The sequence below is a fragment of the Callithrix jacchus genome, chromosome 10 (genome assembly GCF_049354715.1).
Source record: "Callithrix jacchus isolate 240 chromosome 10, calJac240_pri, whole genome shotgun sequence".
NCBI lineage: Eukaryota > Metazoa > Chordata > Mammalia > Primates > Cebidae > Callithrix > Callithrix jacchus.
The window spans coordinates 128,337,501-128,350,810 of record NC_133511.1 but is presented as its reverse complement, the minus strand read 5'-3'; the positions used below and the strand labels follow the sequence as shown (position 1 = coordinate 128,350,810).

At 50.0% G+C, this 13,310-nt stretch overlaps 1 protein-coding gene across 8 annotated transcripts in view; it reads left to right on the top strand.

Annotated features, from left to right (window-relative positions):
* The first annotated feature begins 13,272 nt into the window (after positions 1-13,272).
* LOC128929015 (actin, aortic smooth muscle) overlaps positions 13,273-13,310 on the top strand; it is a 61,012-nt gene continuing 60,974 nt past the window's right edge. For all 8 annotated transcript variants that reach the window (XM_054241197.2, XM_054241198.2, XM_054241196.2 and 5 more), the window contains exon 1: positions 13,273-13,310. This exon is cut by the window's right edge and continues 14 nt beyond it. The gene's annotated coding sequence lies outside the window, so the exon portion shown is untranslated.

Here is a 13,310-nt window from a genome sequence, read left to right as displayed (position 1 = left end):
GGCCTCCCAGACAACCTGGAGGGGATGGGAACTGTGACCACCCACTGGCCCCCACTGCTGCCTGTTTGAAGATACGGGCCTGAGGGGTTCTGGGCATCCATGCTTGACACAGACCATGAGAATGATTCAGACACCCGGCAGACAGTAGCACGCTGCCCTGCATGGCTCTGAGCGGATGGGACCTGCCTTTCTTTCCAGACCTTGAGCTAATTCATTTCATAGAGGCTGGGGTGTGGTCACTGCCAGCTCAGATCCAGGCCTCCCTGCCCACGTTGGAATCCACCCCAGCATTCAAGAGCTGTGTGATCCTGAGTAAGTGACTTACCCTCTCTGAGTCTTAGCTTCCTCTTTTGAAAGATGAGGGTCATTGTTATCTTCCTGCCTTGTGAGAAGGGCTTCCCAGGCCCGTTTGGTGGGAGAGCTCTCGGCTCAGACACGGAGCTGCCTCTGCAGCAGCCGGCTTGGCTTTGGTCGTTCGGTTTCCGTTTGAGCAGCTTTGCACTGGGTGGCAGCTTCCTCTTCCATGCACCTTGCGTTTGTTCGATGGGTTCTGCAGGTGCCAGGCTGTGGCCCGCACCCTCTCCCACCAGACACATCTCCCTCACGTGTCCCCAGATGGAGCCAACTTCTCTCTGGGCGAGAGCAGGGTGACCCAGGAGCCCAGATTAGACAGTGCCAGCCTCTGCCATTCCCCAGGTACACAGTGCATTCTGTTCCCAGTGAAGCTGTGGGTCTGATCTCTGGGAAACTGGCCTGACCTGCTCCCTTCCAGAGTGAAGGGCAGCTCAGACTGATTGCCAGGGCCAGCTGATCTGTGCTTTATGGGACATGGTGCTGCCCTCTGATAAGGGGCAGGCAACCCGTACCCCAGGACAGGGTCAGTGCAGGAACACAGTGGGCACAGTCCATGAAGTGATTCAGCCCTGACACGCCCAAATTCAGCCTCGGGAAGCGAGACAAGGCCTTTCTCAGAACCTACCCTACTGTTGGCTCCAGCAAGTCTGCTTTCTGGTCCGCATTTAATAATCAATTACTAAGCACACATCTCTGTCCTGGGAGGAGCCAGACAGATTGTGGGCTCTGCCTTTGATGGCAGAGCTGATTTCTTGGGAATCTGAGGCCCAGGGTCTGAAGCAACTCTGCCCAAATGACAGAACTAGCAACTGGTAGAGGCCAAATTTAAACCCAGGAGGAGGGGTGCAGGGAGACGTAGGTCACAGGGCACAAAGTTTTGGTTAGATAGGAGGGTGTGTCTGAGATCTTTGCACAGCATGGCGGCTGGCCACAGTTAAGAAATATATATTTCAACATTGCTAAGAGTAGCTTTTCAATAGTCTCACCATACCCACAAAAAATACACAGGTGAAGGCAAGGATATGTTAACGAGCTTGATCTACTCATTCTACAATTTACACATATATCAAAACATCACATTGTAACCCATAAATATACACAATTATTGTCAACCGAAAATACCATTAAAAATACAAATGAACAATGGAGATCTGAAAAGCTGAGGAGTCCCTGAAACATCACATTTATTTAAAATACAGAAAAAAAAAACAACAAAAAACCGCAGGCTATCACCACCGCCGTGCAGCTGTGAACAGCATTCATGTTTATGTTTTGGTACGTATCCTTTTGTGAATATATTCCATACGAAAAGTTTATCAGTTTTTGAGGCAGGGTCTTGCTGTGCCCAGGCTGGAGTGCAATGGCGCAATCACGGCCTACTAAAAGAAGGAAAGTTAACATCATGTGCTCCGTGGCGAGCTTTATCACACTGGCAACTTTCACTGAAACAGTATCTCCAGTATCACCAAGGAGGCACCAGTGTCCTCCCAAACGGCACAGAGGAGGTCTTCGATCCATTAATTCAGTTCAAGAAATTCACCCTGAAGAATTCAAGGGAGGAGAAATATGTTTCAATAACAGTGTTCGTGCGAGTATAGTTAACAATGATTTCTGCCGGGCGCAGAGGCTCAACCTGTAATCCCAGCGCTTTGGGAGGCCAACGTGGGCAGATCCCTTGAGTTCAGCAGTGTGAAACCAGCCTGGGCAACATGGTGAAACCCCGTCTGTACAAAAACAGTTCACAAATTAGCTGGGCATGGTGACACATGATTGTAGTCCCAGCAACTCAGGAGGCCGAGGCAGGAGGATCATCTGAGCCTGCGGAGGCTGAGGCTATAGTGGGCCGTGACTGTGCCATTGCACTCCAGCCTGGGCAACAGAGCAAGATTCTATCTCAAAAAAAAGTTAATAATGTTTTCATATGAAATATATACATAAAAGGGTATGTAGCAAAACATAAACATTAATGCTGTTCATAGCGGCACGGCAGAGGTAATAGATGGTTGGTTTTTTTCTGTATCTTTAATAAATGTTATTTTTCCGTAACTTCTCTGCAGGATTATATTAGAGATGAGGAAGTCTGCTTGCACCCAGACAGATACAATGCATTTGTTTTTAACAAACTAGACCTTCCTGCCCTAAATAGGCCGAAGAGAAGGAGGACTCCGGCCAGGAGGGGGTTTCCAGGCAGACACTGGTGCCACTGAGGGCCGACTGGGCTTAGCTTCACTGAGTTGCCTGCAGGGAGGGCGGTTTCAGGAGCGGGAGGCCGGTGTGTGCAGTTCGCTTCCGCTCAGCGCTCCCCTCTAGTCTGGGGGACCGCCCATGTGGGTGTCAGTGATAGCCAGGAGGCAGCCAGTGCCCAGCAGACAGGGGCGGGTCCCCAGCGAAGCCCCGCGTCCAAGCCAAAGTTTAAAGGCTGAAAGCCAAGCTGCAGGTTAAATCCTCCGACCGAACTGAGAACTTGTCTTCCTGTTTGGTGCACTTCACCTGCCCTTTCCTTACTGGTTTTCTACACTGTCGTGGCCTTGGCGCCCTGGCAGTGGCATCTTTGCTTTATCTTCGTTTTTTTTTTTTTTTTTTTTTGAGACAGTCCCACTTCATCACCCAGGCTGGAGTGCAGTGGCTACATCTCGGCTCACTGCAACCTCCGCCTCCCAGTTCCAGTGATTCTCCTGCCTCAGCCTCCCGAGTAGCTGGGTTACAGGCGTGTGCCACCATACACAGCGAATTTTTATATTTTTAGTAGAGATGGGCTTTTGCCATGTTGGCCAGGCTGGTCTTGAACTCCTGACCTCAGGTGATCCACCTGCCTCAGCCTCCCAAAGTGCCGGGATCATACGCATGAGACACCCCGCCTGGCCTCATTTTAACCTTTTTTTTTTTTTGCATACTCACAAGCCAATCAGCATGCACTCCCCATCCTGTCCTTATAAAGACCCCAGACTCAGTGGGTGGAGGGGAGATGGCCTGACTTTTGAGAAGAGTCCTCCTGACTTCAGGGAAGATGACTTGCCCTTCCCGGCCCCTCTCCAGCTCCCCTCTCCACTGAGAGCCGTCTTCATTGCTAGATAAAGTTCTCCGCCTTCACCATCCTTCACTCGTCCATGTGACTTCATTCTTGGATTCTGGACAAGAGCAGGACCCACCTAGTGTGGGTACCCAGAAAGGCTGTGGCAACAGCCCTTTGCCCTTGCCAGCGGAAGGCAGCCACCCCATGTGACAAGGCAGGGGGCCAGCCAAGTTGCTAACGCAGTGCCATCCCCGAACAGCAGAACTAAAAGAGCACTGTAACACCTCCTCTGAGGCTTCGGCATCACAAGCACCCTCACCTGGGTGCTGCCATGTTCCGCTTGAGGCAACACGCCTGGTCTGGCCGCAGGTCCCGCATGGAGCTTGCTCCTGTGTCTGCACCTGGATTGGATGGCTGGATCCCATGCTCTTTCACTCATGTGCTCCCTCCCGAAAGGGGTTAAGGACAGTGAGCTGAGCAGACAGGGCGCCCCTTCTGTGGGTCCTATGAAGGGACCAAGAAAAACCGTGCATTATCAGGAGAGGGAAGGCCAGGCCACAGCCTGGGCAGATTTTCTGGTCAAGAGGCCTCATTTAGGAGGACATTCCATGCAGACTTGAGAGCTAAGTCCCCGCTGTGTGATTATTTCATCAGGATGGGCAGATTATTCTCCCTGAGTGCCTTCTCAGCTCACAGATCCATTCTTGCCCCTTTACCAAACCTTGGTCTCCACATCTTTTAGGAAATGTGGGTGTTGCCTGGGAAGACCAAGACTGCACTGACGGGGAGCTGGGGGATGGGCTTGGCTTTCAGAAACTGGATGCCCCTTACACTCAGCAATGACCCACAGAGGTGGGCCAGCTCTTTGTTGTCTCAGGAAGTGGGTGGGGGTAGGGGTTTGCACAGGGCCAGTGTGGTCACCTGGACACAGAGGGAAGCTGCAAGACAGCTGTCTGCAGGGGGCAGGTGCCAGGCGAGCCCACTGGGCTCATAGCTTTGAACACCTCCACGGCTTGGTGACTCCAAGGTTCTATCTTGTGGGAAGTAGAAAATTTCCTTTCTAAAGTTTCCTTTTTTGTTAAAAAATAAGTGTGCTAATCACTTTGTGAAGCCCTATCCCATGTAGCTGTTAGACATGCCATGCTTGTAGGCACGTGATACATTCTGTGTCCTTGTATTTTAACCAGGATCTCTGTGCTGGACGTGCTCACAGGCATGTCCCAGCTCTCCATCGTTTTTACCTGTTTAGAAAAGTTTTAAGTTATTAACCAACTGAGTTTTAGTTTAGATTGTGAGGTCTGACTCCGGCCAACGGAGATCAGACACGGCAGTAAGGACGACCCCAAATGCATGAGGGATAAATTTGTGTGTTTTCCTTTGTTCATTGTACTCTTGTGGCAAAACGGCTGGCAAAAGTACCCTTCCTACAGTCCGGGAAGTAAAAATTGTGTTGCTGAAAACTCTTTTGTCTCAGTGCTGATTTTTCTTCTCAGCACTGAGCACCTGTATCCAGCACATCTCCAGCCACGCCTCTGTCCTACACTCGGCTCATGAGTCCACACCTTTGTCCTACGCTCGGCTCATGAGTCCACGTGCCCTGTCTGCACTCAGCATCTGAACGGTGACGCGGCTTCACACCTCTATCACTCCTGATCTTTCCCCATAAATGTCAATACTTACAGTTGCTCTACCCCAAAATCGGGTATCATGCCTGACTTCTCTCTCTCACCCCACATTCCATCGGAGGGCAAGCCTATGGCTATACCTGCAAACTTCCCAGGAAGACCACTTTCCATCCACAGTTTGCCCCCATCCCAGCCTCCATCCTCTCTCGGCCCCAGCACAGGTCACCCCACCTCCTGCCCCACCCCCAGACCCCCAGACTGTTCTTGGCTCAACAGCCAGACTATCCCATCAAAATGTGAGTCCAGTCCTATCAATCCACCACTCACAACTTTCCAAGGTCTTCTCTTCTTGCTCCCAATAAAATCCAGGGTGTATCCGAGGCCCTCAGCGGCCCTGTGGACCCTCAGACCTCTCTTGCTGCTCCCTCCCACATTGGCATAGCGACAGCTGTGCCCGCCACCTCCCCCGGCCTCCGGCACTGCTCCACCTCAGTCAAAGCCCAGTTAGAATTATTGATGCTAAGTGTCCCCACAGCCAAGTTCATGAAGACATCGACCGCCAACCTTTCTTGCCGGGGATTTCACTTGCAGAACTGTTTGCAACAGTCAGATGAATGCAAGTGCCAATTCTGGAACTGGTTTCTGTGTTGGCTCACTTCTTCTCACCCCTGAGCACACTTGGAAGGCTACGGACTTAGATAAGTAAGGAGGAGGCGGGAGGCATTTGAATTACATGGTTATTCTTTTTTTCTTTAACTGGAAGTGAATGCCACTTTGTCTTGGGAAAGAATTCTTGCCTTGCAGAGGAGAAATGCTGCTGTGGAGGCTGAGTAGAGACAGGGACAGCTGCCTTCCCTCCAAGACTTGGAGATGACCTTGGGGAGGGCAGAAAAGGCATCTACAGAATCATCTGGGCTGTTTCCCCTGCACAGGAATGCAGAGAGCTGTAGGGAGGGTCCCCATGGCCCTCCGTACCTTGGAATACACCAAGATCTCCAGGGTGTCATGGGTCCTATGCCCACACATCCCACTGTTGGGAGGGTCCCCACAGTTATATCCTGCCATGTGCAAAATGGCTGCAAGTTCAAGGCTGTGCATTGCAGGGTCTTGGGCAAAAAATGATAAAAATATTGGAAAAAAGTTATGCAAATCAATAGGTGACTGGTTAATTAAGCGCATCCATGAGATGGAATATTATGGAGCTCTCAAAAAGAATAGGGCAGTTAACTGGTGATTAATCACACTAACCGAATAAGGAAGAAAAATCATTCTATTATATCAGATAGATGGGAAAGGATGCTAATTCGTGATAACTCTCTTAGGGCATCGGCCTTTCTCGGTCTGATCAAAGACATCTGTAGAAAACCTACAGCCAGCTTCACATTTAATGGTGAGATGTTGGATTCTCTGCCCAGGAGGTCGAGAACATCTTCAAGAACACAAGAATGTTCACCGGCGCTTCTTCCAAATTATGTTAGAGATGCTAGAGGTTGCAATAGGGCAAGAAAAAGATTTAAAAAGTTATGTAGATTGGGAAGAAATAGGTAAGTTAGCACAAGTCACAAGATTGTTGTGTAGCAAAGAGTTAACACAACAGCCCGTAACCGCTCTGGTTGGAAAAGCCTACCTGCAAAGTAGGCCCGTGAGTGGTATCTGGGAATTTACATCTGGGTAAGGTTCTCACCACTATAATTGAGAAGAGCAGTTTACTGCTTGGGCCAGGTGGCTCATGCCTATAATCCCAGCACTTTGGGAGGCCACGGTGGGCAGATCGTGAAGTCAGGAGATCGAGACCATGTTGGCCAACATGGTGAAACCCCATCCCTACTAAAAATACAAAAATTAGTCAGGCATGGTGGTGTGTGCCTGTAATCCTGGCTACTCAGGAGACTGAGGCAGGAGAATCCTTGAACCCAGGAAGCAGAGGTTGCAGTGAGCCGAGATTGCACCACTGCACTCCAGCCTGTTGACAGAGCAAGACTCCGTCTCAAGAAAAAAAAAAAAAAAAAAGAGTAGCTCACGGTGCCTAGACTGTGGGTACAAATACAACAGCTTTTGGTTCACGTGCTTTCCTTCTGGGAGTCTGAAATTTGGGCACATGCCAAGCAGAGGCTGGATATGGCGTGACACCAGCACTCCTGAAAAGTCCTGGCTGCTTAATCTCCAACGAGCTTCGCTGATTGACGTCACGTCACACATATTGTCACAACTTGCTGCTGGGAAAATTAAGCATGTCCTGCATGACCCACTGGGAGAGACGCTTGGAAGCCTGTGCCTGGTCTCCCCCAGACTCCACTCCCTCACACCTTTTCCCTCGTGCTGATGGTGCTGATCTGACTGATGTTGACTTTTATCCTTTTCCTAGAAGCTGTAGTTTTCTGAGCCTTCCTAGTGAATCATCAGACCTGAGGGTGGTCTTGACTGCCTCCCACAATAGTTACTCAAAAAATCGTAAAGTCTACGAAAGAGCTACTAGAACTAATAAGAGAATTTAGTGAGGCTGCAGGACATAAGGTCAATACCAAAAATCGATTTTTAAATATTCTATCACAAAAGTAATTGTAAGCACCACATTTTCAATAACATTTACTGCATCAAAACACAAAAAAACTTAGAATAAAATTTTAGTTAACAATCTGGAAAATGTACTGTATATTGGAAACCACAAACTATTTCTGAGAGAAATTAAAGAAGAGCTAAATTAATAAATGGGTGTGCCATGTAATTAATAAATGGGTGTGCCATGTAATTAATAAATGGGTGTGCCATGTAATTAATAAATGGGTGTGCCATGTTTACACATGGGTGACATGTTTACTTACTGGTTACATATCAGACTGGTGGTACAGCACCATTTCAACCAAGTGAGAAATGAAGAATCATTCCAATAAAAAAATTAACAGTTAAAAAAACTAATAAAAACTTTTGAGTCATATAGACACCCAAATGGAGAAAAATGAATTTTGACTCCAACTCGTATCATTTACAAAACTGAAATGGATTATTAACCTAAATGGGAAAAGTACACCAATAAAATATTTTTTAAAATATAAGAAAATGATCTTGTACAATCAGGCAAAGATTTTGAACGGGATGATAAAAGCACTAACCACACAAAAAAAGTGGACGTTGATGAAATTAGAACTTCTCTTCATCAGAAGAAAATGCTACAAGAATGAAAGGCAGTTCACGGCGAGGGGAAAGTTATTTGCAATGACACCGCCATCCTCTGGAGGACTCACGTCCACATTATGGTGCAAAACCAATTGTGGCTTTTGCCATTTCAGTGACAAAAACCGCAACCACTTTTGCACCAGGGGAGTCTTACAAATCATGCAAAGAATGACTGACACGCTAATAATGCTTTTAAATCGAGGCGGAGACTTGGACAAAATGACTAATGTTCATGAAAATATGCTCAACATCATTAGTCATCAGGAACATGCAAATTAAAACCACCAGGAGCTACTGCAGCTCCACCGGAATGCCAAAGACAAGGGCTGAGAAGCCTGCCCGCCGCAGGGTTGCTGATGGGGTGCACGTGGAAACAACCCCTTGGGGAGACTGTTTGGCAGGGTCTCTTAAAGCCAAGCACTCACATACCCTATGAGCCAACAACCCTACTCCCGGAAGGAGGCATGCTCACCAGAAGACACGGGCAAGAATGTTTATAGTGGCGTTATTTGTAAATAGCTTAAAAAAAAAAAACAAAAAACAAAAAAGAAACAGCTGGCAAGAAACCAAACGTCAATGAGCAGTAGAATGAATAGTCTGAAGTACAGGCAGACCCAAGACCGCGTGTACGGCGCCGAGTCCCTCTCCACGGTGACCAAGGGCAGGGAGGACTTATCACTGTAACGAAAGGCAGGAGCCTTGTTGCCTCCAGGGACCTCGAGGCCGGTGGGGTAGCCTAGCTGGAAGGGAACAGGGTGCTGCCTCCAGGGCACATGAAATATTCCAGGCCTCGATCCAGTTACTCAGGAGCAGGCAAACGTGAGTCATGCCTCTGCACCTGATACGAGCGCACTTCGGGTGTGCAGATGGCATCTTTTCAGCAGGAAGGGAAGAAGGCCAGGTAGCTCGTGCAAATGCACCTGCAGCGGATGGGGCGGGGCTGGGACCGGGACCAGAGCCGCAGGTGCGGACCGCGGCCTGCAACGGGAGAGCCGGAAGGGGGTCCCCTGGAGGGACGTGCTGACGGGAGGGCAGTGGCTGCTGTGCTTCTGTACACACGCTCGGGGTGCAGGAGTAGCTGACGGGCGACAACAAAAAGTGGGAGCCTGGAAACCCAGGCCCTTGGTGGTGACTGGCATGTACTGCCCTGGTGGTGACCGGCATGTACTGCACCCTGGTGGTGACCGGCGTGTACTGCACCCTGGTGGTGACCGGCATGTACTGCCCTGGTGGTGACCGGCATGTACTGCCCTGGTGGTGACCGGCATGTACTGCACCCTGGTGGTGACCGGCATGTACTGCACCCTGGTGGTGACCGGCATGTACTGCACCCTGGTGGTGACCGGCATGTACTGCCCTGGTGGTGACCGGCATGTACTGCCCTGGTGGTGACCGGCATGTACTGCACCCTGGTGGTGACTGACCGGCATGTACTGCACCCTGGTGGTGACCGGCATGTACTGCGCCCTGGTGGTGACCGGCATGTACTGCGCCCTGGTGGTGACCGGCGTGTACTGCGCCCTGGTGGTGACCGGCATGTACTGCACCAGACCAAGGGCCAGGCCCTCGTCTCAGTCCCTGCTGTGCAGTGTGTCTCAGACTCCCTGAGACAGGCCTCAGCATTGCCGAGGCGCCCACTTAACAAGGGGGGAACAGCAGTGCCAGGTCTCAGTAATTCTGTCCAGGTCACAGCAAGTGCAGAGCCAACAGCCTTACTGCCCAGCGCCAGGGTCCTCATGCTGAAGCACCAAGCTGTAAGTTGTCTCCACCACACTCTTTCTTTCCCGTCTTTCCTTTTCCTTCCCTCTCTCCGTCCTTCCTTCCCTCCCTCCCTCCTTCCTTCCTTCCCTCCCTCCCTCCTTCCATCCTTCCTTCCTTCCCTCCCTCCTTTCCTCCTTCCTTCCCTCCCTTCTTCCCTCCCTCCCTCCCTCCTTCCCTCCCTCCCTCCCTCCCTCCCTCCCTCCCTCCCTCCCTCCCTCCCTCCCTCCTTCCTTCCTTCCTTCCTTCCTTCCTTCCTTCTTAACAAAAGTTTTGCTCTGTCAATGGCAGAATCCCAGCTCAAGGCAACCTCCACTTCCTGGGTTCAAGTGATTCACCTGCCTCAGCCTTCCAAGTAGCTGGGACTACAGGTATATACCACCCAGGTAATTTTTGTGTGTGTATTTTTTCATAGAGATGGGGTTTCACCATGTTAGCCGGGCTGGTCTCAAACTCCTGACCTCAGGTAATCCACTCACCTCGGCCTCCCAAAGTGCTGGGATTACAGGCATGAGCCACTGCGCCCGGCCACCCTTTCCTTTCTTTAAGAGGCAGGGTCTTGCTCCATTGCCTAGGCTGGAGTGCAGTGGTGCGATCATGGCTCACTGCAACCTTGGCCTCAAACTCCTGGGCTCCAGGGATCCTCCCACTTCAGCCTCCTGAGTAGCTTGGACTACAGGTGTGTGCCACCGTTGCAGGAATCAGGAGACCCGAGAGACTAATGGTGAAACAGGAGGATTTTATTAAGGTGCACACCGGGCTCAGTGGTTTCACATCCAAAAGACTGAGCATTAAACAAACACAAAGCTTGATTTTTATACATGACACACAGAAGCAGAACAAAGGCAGTTTATTAAAAATGACAGGTTTATAACTTACGCTTATGTGTGACTTATGCTATGTGGTCCAGATGACTGCTATCTGGGTTGCAAGCATGTTGGAAATAGTTGCTCGGTGCCACAAAGAAAAATCAGCCCTGAGACAAAGGATCTCTCAGCAACGCGATTTTTACTTCCTGGACCGCAGGAAGGGCACCCTCACTAGCCATCTTGCCACGAGAGTACAAAGAACAAAGGGAAACGCACAGATTTATCCCTCACACATTTGGGGTTGTCCTTACTGCCGTGTCTAATCTCCATTGGCTGGAGCCAGACCTCACAATCTAAACTAAAACCCAATGGGCTACAACTTAAAACTTTTCTAAACAGGTGAAAGCAGTGGAGAGCTGGGACATGCCTGTGAGCACGTCCAGCACAGATACCTGGTGAAAGTACAAGGACACAGAATGTACCACGTGCCTGTAAGCACGGCGTGTCTAACAGCTACATGGGATAGGGCTTCACAAAGTTACTAGTGCACTGATTCTTTAACAGGAAAGGAAACTTTAAAAGGAACTTTTCTACTTCCCACAAAGCACAGTTTATCTCGCGTCCTTCGCTGTGACGTCTGGATGACGTAATCCAGCCTGCTCGGACCTGTCCCCTGACCTTTTGCTGTGCTGCTCAGATGGAAAACAGGAACGTTCCATCATCAGCTACAGAGAACAAGAATACATTCATCATAAACTTACAAAACTTGCAAAGCAGGGTACAGTTCCTTGGGGAGGGGGATTCAGGGAAGTTTTACATATTCTACAGGAGAGAAAGAAAACGTGTTTTTCTGCTCTTATTTTCTACTTTTCCACCACACTCAGATCACTTTTTAAATTTTTGTAGAGTCAGGGTCTTGCTATGTTGCCCAGGCTGGTCTTGAATTCCTGGCTTCAAGGGATTCTCCTGCCTTGACCTCCCAAAGTCTTGGGATTACAGAAGTGAACCACAGCACCAGGCCCACACTCTTGCTTATAGCCTTCTCTCTCTGTTTTGATAGAATTCTAGCAGTCCCAAAACTCTGTTCTCCAGACCCTTAGCACCTCGAGCAGCAAATTTGGAGGTAATAAGAGGGTTTTGCCAGTGGAGTCCTAGTGAGGACAGTCAACCTCTGGCATCACGTGATGTTCATGGAGCTGGCATTAGGAACTGGTCCCTGACATATGGAAGTCAGAATGGTAAAGTCTACTGCTCCAGCAGTGGGTGGTGGCAGCCACCCCTAGTCCCAGCTACTTGGGAGGCTGAGGCAGGAGAATCACTGGAGGCCAGGAGTTTGGGTACAGCCCGGGCAGCATAGCAAGATTCCACCTCAAATTTTTTTTTAACGTGAACTGCTCCATGGTGGTCCCCTGTGTTCATCTCCCAGCTGGCAGAGGCAGTGCCACCGTGCCTCTGAGGAAGCCCAGGCTGCAGCAGTCCTGACTACCTTCTGTTTCCACAGCTTCAACCATCGGGTTGACATGTACCGCGTCTCCACACTGAGCTGCCCCATGTCCTTCCACAGCTGCCTGGTGACTTCGTTTCAGCCCAGGTGTGGGAATGCTCCACCCACATAGTGAGCCGCACGTGCCTCTGCCCTTGCCTTGTCCCAGCCAGATGACCTGGACACCCCCTTCTCGCTGTTCCACGTGGATTCCCTCTCCTGAATCCCCAGGATATCTCCCACAACTCCCCTGCTCAGAGCTGAGGGCAGGCGTGCCCTGTACTTCGAGCTCTCTCTTCAGCCTCCAGGTTTCTCAGCCGTCCCGGCGAAAGTCTTAGGGTCTCTGCACCCTTGGTAGGACACATGGGAAGTAGAAAAGTTCCTTTTTAAAGTTTCCTTTCTTGTTAAATCATCAGTGGGCTAATAACTCTTTGTTAAGCCCTATCCGATGTAGCTGTTAGACACGCCGTGCTTACAGGCACGTGGCACATTCTATGTCCTCGTACTTTCACCAAGATATCGTGCTGGACGTGCTCACAGGCATGTCCCAGCTCTCCACTGCTTTCACCTGTTTAGAAAACTTTTAAGTTATTAGCTAATCGGGTTTCAGTTTAGATTTTGAGGTCTGGCTCCAGCCAATGGAGGTCAGACACAGCAGTAAGGCTGACCCCCAAATGCGTAAGGGATAAATTTGTGTGTTTTCCTTTGTTCATTGTACTTTTATGGCGAGATGGCCAGTGAGGGTCCCCTTCCTGCATACCAGAAAATCAAGTTTACGTTGCTGAAAGATCCTCTGTCTCAGTGATGATTTTTCTTTATGGCACCGAGCATCTGTTTCCAACAGAGAGATAGATCCTTGGAAGGTCACACACTCAAAAACAACCGTGAGGATGGAGATGGAGAAAGTGGAAACATGACCATAAAGGCAAAAAGGTCAAGTTCTGGGGCTGCTGTGTCCAGGGACTGATGCCTGCACAGGGCGAGGCCCCTGAGGTCACAGCTGTGTTACATCACAGTGCCACAGTGCCACCATTGTGCACGCTGATGGCCTGAGCCATGCAGAAGAGGCTGCCTGACACCCAGCATCCCAGCTT